Source organism: Tauraco erythrolophus, chromosome 2 (genome assembly GCF_009769465.1).
Source record: "Tauraco erythrolophus isolate bTauEry1 chromosome 2, bTauEry1.pri, whole genome shotgun sequence".
In the NCBI taxonomy this organism is placed as follows: Eukaryota; Metazoa; Chordata; class Aves; order Musophagiformes; family Musophagidae; genus Tauraco; species Tauraco erythrolophus.
In genome coordinates, this window is record NC_141466.1 from 598591 (window position 1) to 619964 (window position 21374).

Below are 21374 nucleotides of genomic sequence, written 5' to 3' on the forward strand. Positions count from 1 at the left end.
GATAATCACATCCCTTCCCTGCAATACTGGGATACACATTTAATACAATTATAATGCTTAACACTTGTGTAGTGCTTTCCTTCCAATTGCTTTACAGACATTATGTAATTAAATTCTCAGCATTCTTGGGAAATAAGCTAACTCCTTATTGCAAACAGGGATGTCGGGCCAGTGGCAATAGCAGCATTTTCAAATATAGCCTTTAATTTTTAAGCTGGAAATTGGAGCTGGGTATGTCTGAAGATCAGGCTGCGTGGCACCAAACTTACCAGTCCTTTTGAAAGCTGTGGTACAAAATGTGCTACCATAGGTCACTGGAGTAGCTGGGGTGAGAAATAGGATTGAAAATCCAGTCTTGATTCTTCATGCTTAGAGTGAGATACTGAAATTTTTCTTTCATGTAGATGGATTCTGCAACCTGTATTGAGGTAAAACACCAGCTGCCTTTGAGTATACGCAGGCAGGCACTGCAGAGCACATTCATGGCTTCCCACCTTTGGATGGCACGAGAAGGTTTCTGATAAACAGTCCTAATGTACAATCATGCTTCAACTATAAGTCAACTCACTCCAAACCTCACTGAACCTCTTGCCTCGCAGGAGCATCCTAGAGAGCACGAAGGGAGAGCAAGCTACGCCCCGCATATGGAGCGAGGCTGCTTCTTAAGAAGCAAGAGGAGGCAACAGCTGTCTGGAAGCCCAGTCTCCACCTGCCACCACTGTCCCTCAGCATCACCAGTTTGGACAGCAGCAGGCACAGGGGAAAGCGTTGCCTTTTGTGGGAGCACCAGCACAGGGTGGCACCTTCCTCCTCCTCTTCCTCCAGGGAAAACTACTGAGCTGGACTGAAACATTTCATGGGCCACATTGACATCACTGGCTGCCAGCTGAGCTGCACCGTATTCCTTCATCTCCCTCTACCCTTTCACCAACAGCTCCATTTCCAAGGCCCTCTGTCTCCTCTCATCCTCTTCTTTGTCTTCTGTTCCCATCACAGCTCACCCCCTCACCACACACACACTACGTTCCCTGAGACTGTTATTCCCAACTCTCTATTCAACACCTGCCTCTCCCTGAGCTGTTGCTGCCTTTTTTTCTTCTCTTGCTTCTTCAAAGTCCTTCTTGAGACCTTTTCCACAATGCTAAAACTGGTTATACTTAAACAACACCATCCTTGCAGTCAAATGCCACCTTCATCCTCCTTGACTTCTCCTTGGATTCCAGCAACTGCCTTGAAATATTGCCTTCCCTTTGTTTTCACAGCTCAGTCCTCCTGTGTCTCAACGTTTATTTAGGTGTCTATTCAGAAAACTGATTAAGTACATCTCTGTTCAGGGCAACGATGAATCATATGCTCATATGCTTAAACAATATATTGAATAAAGATGCCTTTCTGACCCAGAGCCCAGGCAGCTGTTTGGGTGTTCCTCTTTGCCATTCTTGCCTTTGGGATCAATAATCCATTGCTCTGCAGAATGCCTCTCAGTATTTCATCTTTAAGAGACCTCATTCTCCTCTCCCATCCTGCATCCCTCTGCCCAATGCAAGACAGACTTGCTCGTACATCTTTGTGAGTTTCCCTTGTTGATTTAATCTTCTAATGGCCAAAATTGAACTAGACCTTCTTCCTTAAGACCCCATTTGCTTTCCTCTGTGAAGAGTGTTTTCATGTTCCTAAGTCACCCTGTGGGTGCATTCTTAGTCTGAAATCATTACTTACTCTACTTGAGATTATAATAAAACAGACAAGATGATGTTCATCAGTCTTGATTATTGTGAGGCTGTTTATCATGTTCTGCTGTTTCTGTGTTGTGTTACTCTCTTCTGCCTGGTGCTGTACTGTAGGCATGTTTTAGGCAAAAAACAAGACAAATGTTCCCTGGCCTAAAATCTTACTCTCCAAATTGAAGCACATCATTAGATAAACTAAGTCCTAAGCTCCATGCTGAGGGATGTAATGCAGTTACTGTTGCAGGGTTAGGAGTCTGCTTTAGTGATCCTGTATTTGCTCTGCTGCTTCTTTTTTTTTTTTTTCTTTTTTCTGTTGTGGGTTTTAATATGCATATATGTATATATATATGTAAAAGTCATGGTGGGGTGAGGATAGGTTGGCAGTAATGGTCCAGGAAAGAAACTAAATGTCAGGAGTTTCAAATCCTGCTGAAATGAGGTAGTGATTCTGCTCCCTTCAGTAGGCTTTAGATGGTGTCTCAAGAGAGTGAGGCACCTACACCTTGGGACAGAGAGTCTATTAACCAACCAAGCCAGTCAGTTTGCCAACAAATGTAAAGGACATGGAGGATTATATTTTCAGAGGTAGTTAAGTATAGGTATTAGGATGCTACCGAAGAAATTAAATCCATGTGAGTAAATGAGCATCTCTGAGAACAAAATGTTTGGATCTGAAGCAGCCCACACTATGAGCCATAGTGTGTGTAAGGCAGTTGTCGTTGCCTTGCCCGAGCTTGGGAGAAGGACTGGAAGGGATTATGGACCCAGTGGGGGGACCAGGGAGCAGCTCTGAGCGCACAGAACCTTGTTATATGCCATCACAGAACTTCTGCCAGGGATTTCTTGGCTTTGCTTTCTGCGAGACATCCAGTGCATGTCTATCCAACATAGAGCAGTGAGGTACAGATGTGCTCGGTGGGAGCTTCTGGGACATGGAGTCCATCTGCGCAGGAAAACACAATGCCAAGCAGACCACTAGATCTGTGGCAGCTCGGGTGTAGTCCAAAGTGAATGAATGGTGGCCCTTGGACTCAAGCTGCCTTGCAATGAGCCAATCGATGCCTCTCTGCACCACGGTGTCATCACGCCTTCCTTCGCCTTGGGAAAGGCGACTGGCAGAGGTAGTGGGATGGCTTCCACACTGTGACTCGCTGCAGGGAGACCATGGCTAAGGTTTTAGATGTATGGTTAGAGATTTAAAGATACCACTCTGGAGTGCAATCTCAATTATTTTTTAACATAAACCAAAGTGCGGGTTATGTAACAGAACATGATCTAAGTGCCAATAAAAAACGTAAGCACCATTGCCATCTCGTGGCTCGAAGGGGCTTCGACAGACGGCTGCGAAGGGGCTGTGCACTCCCCCTGATGTTCTGTAAACATAACACATTCTCAATTAAATAGGCGAATCAAAGTGGCACAACACAGAAACAATGTCCAGACCTGCACATCAGAATCAATTACAGGAGTGGAGAAATAATCCTATTTGTCTGGAAGGACCAACCACGTGGCCAGCCGTCGGGAGCTGGGAGCGCACGGATCCTTATTGAATGAAATAGCACCAGGCATATTTTGCTCCGTTGAAATAAAAGCACGTTCTGCAAGAATAAAACTTTTGGATGATTATCCTTCATTTTTTGAGAAAAAAATACCCATGTATAAAGTATGAACCTGTGATGTGTAAAGCAAGTAATGCTTAGACTCCAAAGGGGAAAAATGGGATGCTTTTTAAAATAAGTTTCACATTGTATAATGTCAGATACAAAGTCCCACGGTTCGTGCATGTATGCAGGAATTATGTTCTGATTCTTTGTTTTCCAGTGTCAGAGCTGCCTCTGCAACGGATGGTCCGAGCACTTCCAGAAATAGGGAATGCTGTCCGAGATCAGGCGGGTGGTCTGTGTGTTTTACACACAATGTTCATTGGGAACTTAACGTTAAATGATTGTTTTACAAATTTTTGTGAATTGATTAGCCAAATAAATTTTAGGAAACTGTGTCACAGCATCAGATTTCATTTTCTTCTACATTCAGTGACCAGCAGCTAACGAATAGAACTGGTCAGGAAACAATCTCTTTGTCCCATTGAATTGTGATTTTTCAAGACTTCTCTGGCTCTGTGACCTGCTCCTGAGTCACCTCAGGCTCATAGAAGTTTTTTTTCAGACTTAGGAGGAGATGTTGGCCATAGGATGGCCAGTAGCCTTGTGTTTATGGCACTTGATCAAGACACTTATGACCAAGACAAAGGTCCTCAACTGCTGTTCTTGTACCCTCATACTCGGTATAACATTGTTCACTGCTACATCGTTCACTCTTATGGGATGTTTATCTCTGTCTGCTCTTGACCAGAAAGTCCAGCCCAGACAGAAAAAAGCTTCTGACAATAAAACATTCTTTGTTTTTTTCCCATGCAAACTTTGCCTTGGTTTGGGTTTTTCATTAACTGTTTTCATACCTTTTTTTTTTTATTTAGGAAAACTTCTCAGCATTAACAGAAATATCGTAACAAACATGAGCAATTTGAATATGACACAAAAGACTGACGACCAGTGACCCAAAACTATAAAGTTCAAACATGAGACATTTTGGTCTGTTTAGTAATTCCATTTCTTCAGTCTTTTAGTTTGAGAAAACATTAAAACCCCGTTCAGAGTTAATTTAAATTTACAGACATTCTGAACTCTCTCTTTATATACACGCTCCTTTGCGTGTATGATTTCTTAGAACCTATCGAAGCTGAAATCCTATAGATCACGTCTGATTAATGTAAAGCCATGAATTTACTTTAGTCTTCCAAGGCAAATGCTGCAATTGTATAACTTAGTAATAACATCCATGAATTTGAGCCTAATGAAGACAAGAGTATAACATCTAAAATATATAATATTCCTAGACAGTTTTCTTTTAGAGAATATTTGCATTAGTGAGATTAGGTTACATGTGAATGCTCCAGGGATTCTTGCTACGGGCACGAGCTGTGTGCTTTTCTGTGAAGGGGAGGTTTAGGTTACTCGTAGGGTACAGGTTACATTTTGGTGTTACGATTCCCTGTTGAGGCTGCAGCCACTGTGCAGGCAAACATCACACTGTCTGGACTGAACCAAATCATTGTCACCATCCAAATCCAAATATAAAATTGTGCTTAGTGTTACAGCACCTGCTGCCCCTGGTGTGACACTTAAACACAAGGTACAAAGATGCCAAACTTCAGGAAGGGGGCCACCTCAGCCAGCTGCTAGGAAGTGCCAAGAAGGAGGGACTTCTCCTTCCATGTCAGACTCGTTGCAATAAGTCTTCTTCCTTTGGCTAGGGAGAAGGAAAACAGCTTGGTTGCTAGAGAGTGTGCTTTTTTGGGAGACCCAAGTTATAGATCCTGCCCTAGTAAATAATTGCGTCTTCTGCATGGAGTAAAACAGCTTTTAGGAGAAAATTTAAGAGTGATTACTTCATAGTGCATCAGAAGCTAGTGGTCAGAAAGTGCTCCTAGGAGTTAGATGTTGTAAATCAACATACAGAAGGATATAAATAAATGTGAATCACTCTCGTCCCAGACTTCTTCTCTTCTGCTTTACTGCATGTAAGGGCTGATCTGTCGGATGCCTTCTCACAGGCAAAGTAGGCAGCCCTTGTTGATGGACCTTCTAGTGCTAAGCAGACACTGATTGTAGGTTTGGACAATCTTTAATTTTTTCTTCTTTTATCAGTTAGTTCCTTCAGAGACCACCTCTACCTAAACAAATATATAGATCTTTAAAAAAATGCATCTTACTGAATTTTACCAGTCCCCATCGTGATATTTCAAATATTTTCATCAGTCTCACTAAGGGTACAAACACTGCACATCCAGTTTGCTCATGTACACAGGAGACAGTTTACAAAATTCACACTGAAGTTATGGATATAAAACTTTAATGGATTTTGCCTGACATTCCAATACACATTGCTAAGAAATACTACACGTACAAATCCAAAAATGGATGAAAAATTGCAAGTTATGGGCTGGGCTGTTAGATTGCAAGTGTGTGATCTAGACTATAGCCTACAATTTGTGGCCCAGTTTTTGAAAGTAGCACATATCCATAGCATCCCATGAGCAGACCAGAGAAGAGGCTGTAATTCGGAGCGTGCTTACCCTCTCTTTTCTTTCTTCATCTCCTTTCAGCCTCAGCTCTGCTGGCTGGTGCACAGGGAGGGAGGCAGAGCTCTTCCACGGCTCTCCCCCATCGCAGGGAACCCCTCACATGTCGCGATATGACGGTGCATTTATAGCAACCCCCAGTCACTCCGCTGGCTCTCTGCCTTCTGGCCTCTTTGCTTGAGCACAGCCTGGGGAGGTGGGGGCTGTAACACGACAGCGTGACGAGTCGCCTGGCCGCAGAGGACGGATGCCGATATATTCCCAGGGTGCGACATCGGTACTGGAAAATTTTCCAGCATCACCCATTGCTCTCCTGCGTTCCTTCAGAGACAGAGTAACTCTGGCACAAGCTGCCGCAGGGCTAACCCTGGGAGTCTGGCTGGGGGTTTGCACCCCGTGCTGATTTAGTGCCCATTTGCTATTTCATAGATTTCATAGATTTCTAGGTTGGAAAAGACCTTAGAGATCAACCAGTCCAACTGTCCCTAATCCCCATTAAACCATATCCCTAAGTAGTTCATCCACCCTTTTCTTAAACACATCCAGGGATGGGGACTCATTTGTCTTCAGACAAAGTCGTTAGGCGAATAAAAAAAAGCCTCTTTGGAAATTGTGATTTTTTTCTCTGAAGTGCTGCCCAGTTTCCTAGGAAATGATCCTTGGAAGACATAGGACTGAGTAAACTTTTCTGTAATACGTACACATATATGCAATAACTTGGTATTTCAGAATGCAGCATACAATGGCTTTAGACTGAAAGAGGGGAGATTTAGGTTAGATATAAGAAAGAAATTCTTTACATTGAGGGTGGTGAGGCACTGGAAAATTTTGCCCAGAGAAGCTGTGGCTGCCCCATCCCTGGACGTGTTCAAGGCCAGGTTGGATGAGGCTTTGGGCAACCTGGTGTAGTGGAGGGTGTCCCTGCCCATGGCAGGGGGGTTGGAACTGGATGATCTTTGAGGTCCCTTCCAACTCGAACCATTCTGTGATTCTATAATCTTTACACTTCCCTTTAATGTTTTTTTCCTTTTTTCAGTCGAACAAGTGTCATGCTCTACATTTGTTGGTTTAGATATAATTCTGTTAGTAACCGAGAGCCAGAAATTTTTGATGATTTCTTCAGGAAAAACAGCTACTTAACTTGGTATATTCAAGGCAATAAGGATTTTCATCCCATTTTTCAGCATCCGACAGTTCATTGCTGTAGAATATAAATCATCTCCCATTATTTCCCACGTTAATTTGCAGGTCAGAGGAACGGAAACAGGGTTGGTTGTTTTCAGTATAATCTCACCTACCTGTAGTAAAAATACGGCAATTCCCATCCACCTTATAACGCTTGGAAGCTACTGATTGACCACTGATACACGTGGGGAAAAAAAGTAGCTTCAGTTTTGAGGGCAAAGAGAACAGGTCATTCTAGCCACTGGCAATCCAACACACATGGAAGACATTAATTGAAATGTCATTAGTTTGAGAGTTCAAAGGACATTGTCTTGCACTGGTGGAACAAAGCTCAAACTGAAGCTCCGATGGCATTTTAATCCCTTTGCTAGTTATAATATTACTGGGGAATAAGGATTATTTTTTTTGGTTTAGTTTAAAACAAATGGGATATTTTAGAAGCAAACTGAGTCAAATGTGTTTAGTACTGATTCCTGTAGCTCTAATACTGGCCTAACTGTTTGCTACAGTCTTAAGACTTTGAGTAACCATGCACCTAAAGCTCATGAGAATTACAGTAATGCACACTTTTGCAGGAAAACGGCTAAAAATAGTTATTAAAAATGTAATTGTATCTGGTCTATACAGGACTAGAGGACTGTAAGTAGCTATGCATTAGTTACTCTAGAGAAAGGTAGTTATGTACAACAGGATTGAAAGGAATCAGTCGGTGATGACTGACTCAGGTTACGCCTCCGCTGCAGGTGATCCATTCAGGTCTAGTAAATTTAGGCTACCTTTTAAACCAGGACAAGAGGAGCTCTTCCAAAATGCAGAGAAAAAAATCTTAAAAATACTGGCAGTATATAAGCCTTCCATTGTGCATTTTAGAAATCTACAAAGCTTAATTTCGTTCTCAAAAGATAACAGATTTTTCATCAGGTTCCTGGAAAGGTGCCATTTTGGAGTCCACATGCTTTTTCTTCCCTCTTTATATCAGAAAAATAATTAAATATTTTTCTTCCCTCCCCCATCCCATCCAGGATAGTTCAGAATTTTGTTGAGTAAAATATGGCCACTTCTGTGCCAATTTGAAAAAAATCCAGTTTTGACATAACCAGTTTTTTTAATTATTATTTTTTTTGTCTCATCTGGGCCTGCCATAAAATTTGGAAATGTGTGAACTTGTCTTTCCAATTAATTTTTTTTTTTTTTCCTAATTGGGACATCAATGTAGATATGGCTACCATTAGATACCAAGCAGACCATCGATACCTTCTCCATAGGGTTCACAACCAGATGGTGGTGAATACCCCACTTCACCCAGACTTCAATAGCTAATCTGTTTCATAAACCTCAGGATGCATTTTTCAGTGAGCAGAAGATGTTCATAGTACGACTGAAGAGAAATGAAAATGCCCTTGCTGAATCAAAGGGCTATTTTTCAACGTTTCAAGACTCTCCTACCCAGAAAGTGGTACAAATGTGTGCTGGCCAGATAGGATTCTTGCCTCTCACACACACTGTATTTCTTGTTTCACCGAGTAAAACAGGCTTTCACCAGCAATTTGAAAGGAAGTTGCTACTGTCTCGCAAGAAAACCTGCCACTACCTTTCCTAAAGTTACAAAAATAAAAGTAGACCATCTTTAAAATGAGGTAGTTATTGAGTGGAGAAACGCAGGGTGAATTCTTAATCCAGAAAGCAAGGAAGATTTCCAGCAATTTTCAGATAATCATATTTTCTCCGACTTGTGTGCTCTGAAAAATTTCTTTTTATACTAAAGATCACAACTTAAAGAGAGTGGTATGGTGGTGCGTGCTGCATTAACTCTCGGTTCTGCAGGTTAACTTTCTGCTTGTTTGCTTTTCCTGGAGAACACAAGACCTTTCAGGACACTGAGTATTGCCCAAGTCTGCACAAGTTTCTGAAAATCTTGGTCTGGTAGACTTAGAAATTGACACAAAACTGTTCTTCTGTAAATAGAGTCTGGGGTCAAAAGTGATGCAAATAGAAACCTACCACTTTGCTTAGAAAAAAGCCCATTTTTAGTCGACAAAAAATGTACTTTATTGAAAGGATTCAGCTGCTGAGACAGAACAGAACAAATTATCTTGGTCATTTACCATTCCAGACCTTCCTGACAGGCTGCTGCAACCAAACCAGAAGTCTTCTCTCTCTTCTTCTTAGTGTCTGCAAGAAACTAAATCACAATTTGGATGGAGATCTTCCAGAAACCACTGGGGCAAATGTATTTAATTTGAAAAGCAGTTTCAACTATCAGCTTGCACCTTTTTCAAAAGCAGTTTTGTACCTTAAAATGTGCATCGTTTTCTGCTCTGACGACTGGACCATTTACTTGCAATACATATTAAGAATCCAGATAGCAAATATGTGATGTTCCTGGGCAGATTTTTAATGGAAAGTGAAACATTGCATTTCACCAAGCTTTGGATGAACTGTAACAGTTTTGGCAGGCTGGTGACACCAAAGAATTCTGAGTCAGTACATGAAGAAAGAATTGGGTAGTATAACTTGTGAGAAACCTACTGTCACAATGGTTTTATTGTATGCCTTTGGTTTGATAATTTGTGAAATTTAGGAATTACTTTCACTTTTATCAACATGTGATTGTAAGGGTGTATGGCATAGTGACGACATGTCTTTCTCAGCCACAACTTTTGTGAAAATGTGTGAATACAGTGGGATAAGGTCATAATTCAGGCAAAAAGTCTTAAAAATGTAATCATCGACATCTTTTAGATCATTTGGAACCCATTCTGTTTGAAGTTCTGTCCCCTGGTAATTTCTCCTATTTCCAAGTGTAAATTGGATGATTGGCTGTTTCGTATTACCCACTGAAAGATGTTTAGTACCTGAAGTTTTATAAAGTTAATGTCTTTAGCCATAAAACAAATAACCTGTATTCACTTTTGACAGAGAAAAATTCTCAGACAAAAAGATGATGTTAAGTGCTTTAACTTTATTGCCATTATTTAACTGCCTCAGAGCAGCTCACTTGAAGAATGAACCCTGATTTCGTCACCACTCTTGGACGTATGAGATGGAATGAACCCTTAGAGCAACAGCTGAGCCACAGCACTGGACTATCCATGCAAAACAGCTTAACAATGCTTATTAGCAGGATGCATTTTTTCCCTTTATCTAAATAATGCTAGTGAGGAAGAAATACATCATGGCTTGGCATGTGTAAGATTCTAGGAAAATAATTTGCCCTTAGTGTGCAGAAGCCGTGGGAAAACTGTGCAGCCTGTCCTAAGACACTGCCAAGAAGCCATTGAGGTATGTTATGCCATCATTTCTTCCATGTATGAGACTTGTTCTACCTACCTCCAAAATCTATGGATCTATTGAGGAGCGGCTGAGGGAGTTGGGGCTGTTTAGCCTGGAGAAGAGGAGGCTGAGGGGAGACCTGATTACGGCCTATAAATACTTGAGAAGGGATGGTGGGGAGGTGGGGGAAGGGCTCTTTACATTAGTGATGGGTGATAGAACAAGAGGAAATGGGTATAAGCTTAGTCAGGGGAGATTCAGGTTGGATGTTAGGAAGTATTTCTTCTCTGAAAGGGTTGTCAGCCACTGGAACAGGCTGCCCAGGGAGGTGGTTGAGTCCCCATCCCTGGATGTGTTTAAGAATAGGGTGGATGATCTACTTAGGGATATGGTTTAATGGGGATTAGGGACGGTTGGACTTGATGATCTCTAAGGTCTTTTCCAACCTAGAAATCTATGAATCTATGAAAAGTATTTTAAAGAAAGAAAATGTGGTTCAGTGCTAAGTGTCCTCTTGTACTTGAAGACATTGACTTGCATCCTATTTTTCCCCAGTTTTCCCGTCTGATCCTAGGAAAGGCATTCAGGCTTTCATCCCAAGAGGTGATGAAAAGCATTTGCGTTTAGGGCTTAGAATTGCAATGGGTGGCACCTTTGTCATGCTGTGGCATGTCTAAACCTTACCTTGGCCCTTGAGCAGGCGTTGGAGATATATACTTACTGTAGCCTAAACCAGGAGGTCTGAACACGCTCTTCTCTACCAGCTCCCCCTTTAGAAGCACTTTTTAAGGGCCTGTTTCTGCATCAGCAAAGCAGCAAGAAAAATACGAATTTTTTTTTTTTTTGGTCCATTCGCTTATAAATTCAAGCTCTCTTGGGAAAGCTTTTCGGTTGGAAGGGAAGACAAATTGTAACCAATATATTGAAAATGCATCTAAACCTGGTCTATGCATAAGAGTACCTTAGATTAAACTCCAGTCTTATCAGCCCTTACCAAACAGGGAACAGGGCTGTGCATCTCATCAGCAGGCTGGTAGTCTCATCTTCCTGACAACAGAAATGTTTGTTTCCAAACACACAAGATGGGAATGCCACTAATGGGGAAATACTTTCCCTTCAGGCTGGCTTTTGTAGACATGAGAGCAGTTATTTGCATGGAGTAGCTAAAAGAAATTGAAGAAGAGATGAGTAACAAGGCAGAGTGTGCAGAATTCAGCCTATGTGGAGTTTTCTGTGTATTTTATAATACTAAGTGAATATTAATATCTATTTTGTATTTCTCTGTGGTTGAGAAATGCTTGTAGTTGAAGACATGGCTGCATTACCTGTTCCATGGATATCACTGGTACAGACATTTATTAGCATATAGCAACTCTAAGGATTGTTTTTTAAGATATATTTTGATTGTCTTTTAGTCATGCTATCCAGCCCATAAGTAGTTGCCGTTTCCTACTTCTAAACAACTGGATCAAGTGAAGGTAGTAGGTTAAACATTGCCACCCTCACCCTGATGCTATTTTTGTACACGTACTTCTGCGAATTTTAGTTCAGAGATTGTCAAAAGAAACTTTTCTAGCATTTCTTCTGAATCTGCTTCTGAAATACATTAGTGTGAAAAAGAGGGGGCAGCAGATTAATTAGTGAGTAAGTGAACCAGTTAATTAATATTACAATTAAATCTGCCTGAGGTATGCTTATAGCATCCTTGGCACTTTTCAAGTAATGAAAAAGTGTTTGCTCTCTCCCTCCTTCTCAAAGCCCCACTGAAAATGTGGCTTGTCTGAAACAATGCTCGTGTGAAGTTGGTCAGAATGAGGCAGACGAGTGAGATACCATGGTGTCAGAATTGTTTTGTGTCCTATGATAGGGCCATTCTTCTACTCTTCACAGGACTGAAATAGAATAGAAATTTGTAATTATATGCAATATGCTGCCCAGAGATCAACTTTGTTGCTTTTGGCAATCACTAATGATTTTTTATTTTGCAAGAGCAGCATAATGTTTTATTCCTGCCCCCATTTTTCATAAAAAGTTAATTTGCATACATTTCTGCAAGAGCGCACCATGTTACTATGGGAAAAAAAGCTCTAAGAATCATCTGAAAAAGAGACAATTTATCCTAAGTAAAAAAAAGGCAAGAAAAGGTGAATTAAAATCATATAAGACATTTCAGATCCAAGCCTTCATGCTGAAAAAAGATTTTTCTCTCCTGTGACAGTAAGTCAGGGTCCTGCTTTGTGTGTCTGGTCGCCACGATGTTGCCGAGGGGGCTGAACCCGCACCGCTGAGCTCGAACCGGTGCTGAGCTCCGAACACGTGCTCCCCGTGGCTGGTGATGCTTCCAGCATAGTCCCCAAGCTCCATGTACAGCTCGACCCAACCCTGGGATTTACTGGGGCCAGACAAGTGATGCAGCAGCAAATATTGAAAAGAGTGTTTGGATCCTTCTCTTCCAAAACCAGTCACTTCAAGCTCTGCGCTGGGAGCAGCCACCCTCCTGGCCCTGGAGTTCAGCACCTTATTGAGACCCTGTGGTGATCACCCAAACCTTGGGAGGCAGCAGGAACAGCAGCAGCGATCCTTCCGGACGATGTCCTGGTGGGATTACAGCAGTCGCGAGCCCGATCACCGTCCTCTGCGTTTCCCAACAGGGTCAGAGCCATGTCCTTGTTTCTGGAGGTTCAAAAGAATACAACTGGGGCTCAAAGGGATCGCCATTTATTTATTTATTTATTTATGTTAATGTAAAGATTAATGCAGTGAGTTGGAGTAAAAATCACTGGAGAGAGGGAGGGAGGGACAACGACGAGCTTGGCAGCCTCAGGAAGGTGGCAATATTTCACATCTATCAGTGGCAGCACATTTGCACAAGCAAATGGAGATGCCCACTTCTGTCTGTTCTTTTGAGAAATGGCACAAAGGGAGAGCAAGCCTGTTTCTCTTTTTTTTTTCTTTTTTTTTCTTTTTTTTTTCTTTTTCTTGTTCTTTTTTTTTTTTTTTTTTCACACCAAAGTGAACGCAGTACGTGTTTCTGTTGGTGTTGGTCAGTGCCCAGGCAGAGATTTGTGAAGCGCATTGGTGAACCCACCAGCCAGCATGGTCCACTCCAGCACACACGGTCCCACTGGTGCCGTGTGGGAGAGCTCGCAGGGCTCAGCACACGTGCTCATGAGCCCCGTTGCTGCGTGCCGCAACGCTGACGTAGCGTAACAGCATCTGCCCCTGCCCAGGACTGCCCAGGAGCTCCAGGACTGCAAAATCTGCTTAATCCCTGGGCCTGTCACAGTGACCCCATAGAAACTTGGCCAAGGTTTTACAGTCGAAGAGTCCAATCCCTTCTGCTCTCCAAATCATCAAGAGATCCTGCTCACGGAGTGTATTCCCAAATTCTTTCTTATATTCCTCCCAATGTTTATGTAAAAAAGCCAAGCTGACGTATGGATGTGGGACTTAGGCTATTGTAATGCCATAACGCTGATTATTTGCAGTGCTTTTGTCAGAGATGATGGCTCTACTCCATACGGACATCGAAAATATAGATATGAACAATTAGGTAGAGCAAGACCGAATTTCACTCGTTCCACTAATCTCCCTTCTGCTGCATCTAAAAGGCTGCCACGATTGTTGCCAGAACGATGCACAAGTCACAAGAGAACTAGAGGCAGCTGCGTAAGAAGAGATTAAAAAGACCAAAATACAAATATTTAAAGGGAATTTGAAAAGCTATTAAAAAAAAGAAAAAAGTCCTTGAAATTTCTATACTTTATGCTTTCATCATTTAGAGTAAAATTTTAATTGCCTACTTATAGTCTGAATGAGACTCCAGGACATTTCCCCACTGTTTAATCCTGTGATCCAGCTCATTTTCCCCTTGCTGATCCCTTTCTCTTTCCACTGGGACCAGGGCTGTAACTCACCCTGAGCAGCGGAACGAAGCAGCTTCTCTTCTGAACAGCAACCAAGCGGTGATGAGATGGCCACGTCTTCGTCAGGCTTTCCCCACAAAGTTCCTGCTTTATTGGGACCCCAGAGCGTAAAAGAGCCTGTAGAAAGGAGAAGCAGGGCCTGCAGAAATCATTTCTGTCCCAGGAAAGCCCCTTTATGTGCCTCTCCTGGATTCGTTGACAGGGAGGAGAGGGCAGATCAGCCCCACGAGCTCCCCGCAGGACCATCTGCCCCAGGCCACCACGAGCCCGGGGAGGGCTCAGCGGTCCTGCTCCTGTGGATGTGGCAGCTGAATGGGTTGTCTTCGGTTTTATTATCAGTTCTGCCACCCACCTTGTGCAATCTGAAATGACTTCTGTGGGTATCTACTCTGTCTTCTCTCGTCCACCTTTCTGCTTGCACCGCAAAGTCTTTGGGCCAGGGCCTGATCTGCAGATGTTTGGGGTACCCTCAGCATGTTGGGGACACTTGTGCTGCTACTGTAAAATTTTTCTTGTTGTAGCTTTCCCCTTGCTCCAGTAAGGAGTTAGGAGCTTTGCTTTCCAGTCAGGTTTTTCACAACCTTTGATGTATGCAGACAAACTCATAAAACTGGTTTTCAGAAGTTTTTCTTCTCGATTGATGTAAACTGGATGGACTTATCCTTCTCCCTTAGGCAACTATCAGAGTAAGCAGGAACTGGTTGTTTGGAAACTGAATCCTTACAGCTTGTATTCAACCCATTACATTTCATGTATTCCCACTACTTGGCTATTGTTGTTCATATTTTAACACCGTTTTAGATGGAAATATGGAATTTATGACAAGTAAAAGGTGTGAATGACTGAATCAATGCCATCATCGATTCCGCTGAAAGCGGAATCAAAGGCTCAATCAAACTGAACACCTTGGAACCTAATCCTGCAGACTTTATTCAGGTTAAATCCCTATTGAAAATACTGGGGAATTTGGCTTAAGCTTTTCATTATCAGAAACCTGGATTTCCATTGCAAAAACCATTGCACGGCTGCTGCTGGCAATTAAATCTGCCCTTTGCCTGGGACAAAGTCTTAATGTAAATTGTGTAAACTGAACCTGTTTTAAATGTATATCTGGAGGGATGAGGATGGGTTTGACGGTGCATCTAAAGAATGGATAGGCTGTATCTGATACATTTTCGTGCTGTGTCAACAAAATAGTACAACTAGAATTTGTGCAAAATATAATCCATAACTAAGGCAACTAAGAATTTTGTGTGTCAGTGTATCCATATTTGATTTTCACATCCACCAGTCCCCGAGACTTTTACAATTAACTTAATGCATCAGATAAACTGGCTCTTTTACTCATACATGTCCCACAGGAGGATTTTTGTATATTCAGGGTATTTTTTGTTAATTATTCATTTGTATTCTCGGAAGCATAATCGTATTGCAAAAATATAAGATGGCTATAAATCTTAGTTGATTTAGGTAAGAAGGAAGTGGCTAGTCAGTTGGAAACAGGTTTTACTTAAGCAACAGCTCTGAAAGAAATGATTTTTGGTTCACACGAATGGCACGAGGCCATCCCAATATCATTCCTCTATCGTAAATCACAAACTATCGCAACTGTCTGCACGGATCCTGACACACCCTGGCTCTACGCACACTGATGAGAAGCATTTTTGCAATAAATACAATTTGCATATGACATTTAAAGCAGTTGATTAAGGGAAAGAGATAATTAAAAGTTGATAGAAGTGTGGGATTTCCATTTATTCACTTTCTATGTTTTTTAATCGCATTAGTGTTATACAAATGTATTCCACCAATCCTGCAAATATTAGGTCTGACTTACTAGATTATTTGGAGTGAAAGTATTTTAAACTATCTCTTGAAGCATATTTCTTAATATGAAAGCCTAAATGTTTTCAGAGGTATTTGTTAGTGTATTTCACTTGCCAGCACAGAGTTCGAACATGACTAAAGGGTATCGAGGAAAAAGACCTGGTCAGGTGCGTCCTGGTGCAGTGAATGCTAATATGCCTTCAGTAGAAGCACATTATGCTTTTATTTCTGACTGTACACTGAATTATTTACACCTTCAAGGCAGCTGATTGAACTGCAGCATCAGTCAATTAGCAAATCAAAAATTTATATGATTCCAATTTAGCATGGAGTCCTTCTCTCTTTTTTTTTTCTTTTTAGATTTTCACCCTGACAGTGACAAATTACTCCTCTGCTGGCTGAGATTGGAAATTAAAGCATTTAGAGTTGCTCATGCATTTATGCTAATGAGAACTTCTGATATGATTTGCATGCAAAAGAGGACAATCTGAAAGCTCATCAGTTTTTCATGCTTCCGCATTTTGATGTAGTAGGATTTTTTTCTGTTTTCTGCAGAGCAGAAAAATTTTTCTTGGGGAAACAATACTCTATGTGAACAAAAAGAGTTTTTCTTTTAAGTCAGAAAGTTCCTTCTTTTTTTTTTTTTTACCCTCCAGATTCTTGTCAAATCATTTGCTTTGCTGTTTCAGAACTGCAGCCCACATTCATTAGCATTTTAGATGTTTATCAAAGGAACGATCCAGTATCTGCCATGCGAGATTACAGCTCAAGCTTCATTTCAAATTCAGCAAGAAAAAAAGACCCGAGGACAGATGAGAAGAGGGACGTGCACTCTGACAATCTTCTTCACAGATACACCCGAATTAATCCCATTTAGAGCAAAATTTGATTAATCACCAGAGGTGGCAGCTTTAAGTTTAGTGAAATAGTTAACTCTGACAAATTTTGGGGACTTCTTTGGCACAGCCTTTCTGGGATGCAAATAAAGAAGCCAGGTAATACAAATGAGGCAACAGCTAACTTCAAAATGATTTTTTTTAAAAAATTCTTGTTTAGTAAAGAGGTTGCTGCCATTTTTAGGTGTTTAATTTTGCTCTCCAATTTGCCATAACAAAAGACAACATGGCAAAGAAGGGCCTGGAGGTGACAGAAAGAATCAGTGCATGTATTTTGCTTTTGCAGTACGTGATTTTGCATATTGCAGGTAGTATAATTAAAATAATTTGCTAAGTAAAGGAAGAGAATTGTTTCCTGATTGTCTGCCTTGCTCGAGAAGGTTGATCAGATTATATATCTGTATGTGTGAATTTTTGTGAAGGTACAGAGGTTTTGATTGAGAAATTATCTTTTTGACACTGGTAATTTGAAAGACCCTAGCCATTGTACTGTGTTTACAAAAATTTTTTGTGCTATATTACTTGCTGAACATTAGCATAAACCAACAATTCTTTCAGCTTCCAAAAGCTGTTATTCAGAGTTTTAACTGTAATTATTCCTTCTATCTTATCATTAAGTTGATCAAGTTCCAATGCATTGTTTAGTAAAACAAAGGCAAAATACACGTGATATGCCTGTTTCACATCTGAGCTAAAATTAAGAAATGAAATTCAGATCACAATATATCCAAACCACCTTCCAGAATACACTTTGGATCATTAGTTCCCCCCAGGTTCATGCAGCAACACTGAGGACTTGCTGGATTTCAGAGGTGTTACAGATGAGAATTTCACCCTTTGACTTCCCTGGCATTGCAGCGAGGAACTTCACACCCAGCACGTTGTGTGCTCGTAGGCAGCCAACAACAGGGGCACACTGTGCTTCGGTACCATCTCCTGTCTTAAGGCAATGTTCTTGCTTCATGTACTCGAAAATAAAACATCCATTTCTTCTGTAACTGCAGCAGTTCATAGAATCATAGACTGGTTCGGGTTGGAAGGGACTTCAAAGATCATCTAGTTCCAACCCCCCTGCCATGGGGATTCCCTTTTGTCTTTCACTGCATTGATCCCTGGTTCATGGAGTAGATGTCTTACTTCATCCCTTGATGAGAAAGAGAGGAGTGTGGTAGGGTAATCATAAAAGGGGAAGCAGATTGCAGAGTCAAGAGAGGAGACGAGGAGAGAAAGGGCCATGTGACATCGTAACTCAGGCTTGCCTGTCCTCTTTGGCACATCAGACGATATGGTAGAGTGGAAAGGAATGAGCTGCCTAAAATCTCCCCAGTCCTTGAGAACGATGTTTTGCCAATAGAGTGGAAGAGACAGAGCTCAATATAGACAAACTGTGAGTGATAAAGACTGACATTTTCTTACCATTGATGAGAAACTAACTGCATTATGTTGGAAGACTAAGCAGTCGTTTAAATTATTCCAAAATTATTATTTTTGTTTGTTGTAACCTTTAGTTTCAAGGATTTCAGCTATTCAAATGGAATCATAGAATCATAGAATCATAGAATCATAGAATCATGGGATGGTTTGTGTTGGAAGGGACCTCAAAGATCATCCAGTTCCAACCCCCCTGCCATGGGCAGGGACACCCTCCACTACACCAGGTTGCCCAAAGCCTCATCCAACCTGGCCTTGAACACTGCCAGGGATGGGGCAGCCACAGCTTCTCTGGGCAACTTGTTCCAGTGCCTCACCACCTTCTGAGTGAAAAATTTCTTCCTTATATCTAATCTAAATTTGCCCTCTTTCAATTTAAAGCCATCCTCCATCAAGGAGGAGCAATTTAGCCTCCTCATGACCTGTTTTTGGAGGCAAGTCAGTACCTCTTCATCCTTCAACAGACACCTTTGTAAATCACCTTTTGTCCTTCAGAGAAATAGGCTATCAAAAAGTACTGTAAGAGAATTCAGAAGCCTCTGATCTGGAGGTGTCATTCACCTTGCTTTATTTTGGGAATAATCTTCTATCTTCCTCCTGGCCACCTCTTTGTTAGTACAGATTCCATCTTGCCAGGCTGATGAGTTCAACTGGGACATCTTTTGAGCCCTGAAGATGATTTTTTTCAGGATTTATATGTTCACATGCTGGTGGGCAGCTTTTCTTGAAGCTAGTTCAATGATCTAACATATCTGTTCCCAAATGCAATAATTACCTTTGTGTACAGAGTCCATCAACCATTCCAAGTGCTGTCCAACGCTCTAATTGTAGGCATCATCCTGTATTCAGCAGGGGGTTGGGGATATTTGGCTATAAATTTACCTGTCTGCTTGTAACATACTATCAGAAAATTGCTCTGCCGTCACTTATCCTTCCTGGAGGTTTCTCAACCATTTCCCATTTATAGACCAGTTTAGGTCAGTTATTGCTGAATTTTATTGTGCCAAAACCTCTTTATATAGATTTCTATCTGGTCTATTTCTGTAGTGGACTTAACCAGCAAATTATTTGCTGTCTTCTGTTCTGATAGGAACCGTAATGTTGCAAATTCTTGTTGTCTTCATAACACATAAAAGTAGAGTATGACAAAAGGAGTTACTGGGAATAATTTTCCATTCTTCAGTTTACATCATAACGCCAGTGTAGACAAAGTCATGAATAGTTATAGGAAGTACTTTAGAAGTGTTGCATTATATTGCCATGTTCTCTGTGTGAAGCTCCCCTTGAAGTCGATAAGAGTTGTGTACGCTCTTCAGTGGCATAATCAGGCAATAAATTATGAAAGCTCTGCAAACACCAAACATAACAAGCCACAAACAAGCGACATTAACAAGTGACAAAAATACCCACTGTTGTGCGAGTAAAAAACTTAAAGCTAATAGTTTTGAATGTGATAAAATTCTTACGGTTGGTAGGATTTGGCAACCACTAGCAAACAGGTTAGGAGGAGAAGCTCATGTTGTACATCTGCCTGATGCAGAGTTTCCAGCCTCTTCCACTCAGACAGTGAATCTCAATTGCAACTGTAATGGAAAACAGGGCTGAAGGGAGACTTGTATGCTCCAGCATTGCAGCATCCTTCTGCTCCAGGACTCCTCATACGTGGCTTTGTTGGGGCTGATTTAATTTTCAGAAGCATCTAAAACATGTAAGATGACATTTTGAGTCAATGGTGACACTACCTGTTTGAAATCTCCCCCCCAGAAACATTGCTTCAGGAAAAGCTGGCCACAAAAAGTACCTTTGAAAGTATACTTGTTAAATAAAATGTTGAAATAGAATTTTCCAAAATGACCAGTTTAAGCCTGTAATCCAAAATGGAATTTACTAAAAACGTCAGAAGATCTCGACACTTGGAAAAGGGACTGAGAAATGTGAGCCTTGTGTCGACTAAAAGTGACGTTCTGAAATTGTTCTCTCAGATCTTAAAAGCCAATTAAAAATAAACAAAGGATCCCAGAGGTGTGAGATTGCTCTAGGCTTTAGAGCTGAGTCTAACTCACAAGAAACAAGATCTTTGTAGAGCACAGCCCTGCCTCTCCTCGGAGTATTTGCAACGGCAAGATGAATGTGTGTGAGATGCTGCAACGGTTATCGGAAGCCAGGAGTTTATCACGAAGAGGAAAACACTGTCATTGCCATGGTTCTTCCACCTCCCTGTTCGGGGGACGCCCTCATGGCACCCCTTGTGCAGCCAAGGTTTCTGACTCTCCCTATGAAACCGTTCTTCACCACTTGCAGAGCAGTTCTGAAGCCCAGGCTACAAAAGGGGGTGTGGAGCTCCAGCCAGCTCTGCTTTTAAAGCAGTGGCAGACTGGCCAAAAATCAATTAGGCCAATTCAACCTCTTCTGACACTTGCTATTTTTTTTTTTTTTTTTTTTTTTTTGGCTAGAATTAGTTGAGGCTGCTTTCAGGTTGTTGTATTTGAAAAAAAACAACCTCATGACTACTTCCCGCTCACTCTTCCTTATTGTAAAAAAGAAATACCATTGCAGAACAGGTTTCAGTTTTCCAATATCCTCCACTCCTTCCCCAACAACAGAAATCGAATTATCAGGATGGTGCTAAGTTACCTTGTCAGGGTTAAGGAAGGACAGCCAGTGGTTTCCCCATGAGCTCCTGCCGCAGCTCCCTGCATGAGTTTGCTGCAGGTTCTCACACTGCTTGGAGAGGAAGAGCACTCAACAGAAAGAGAGGAGGAAGGGCTCCATGAAAGGGAAAACAGCTTTACACTGTATCTGATGCCGTAGACACCATGCAAGACTTGAGATCTGAAAGCCAGATCCAGCCAGCATCCCATCCTGCGCCGAGCGGGTTGTTGCTCCAGACCAATGAATTGTGCCACCAAAGCATGTGAGGCTTGACCTCCCTCCTCCCAGGCCTTCGTACTCCTCCTTCCTCAGG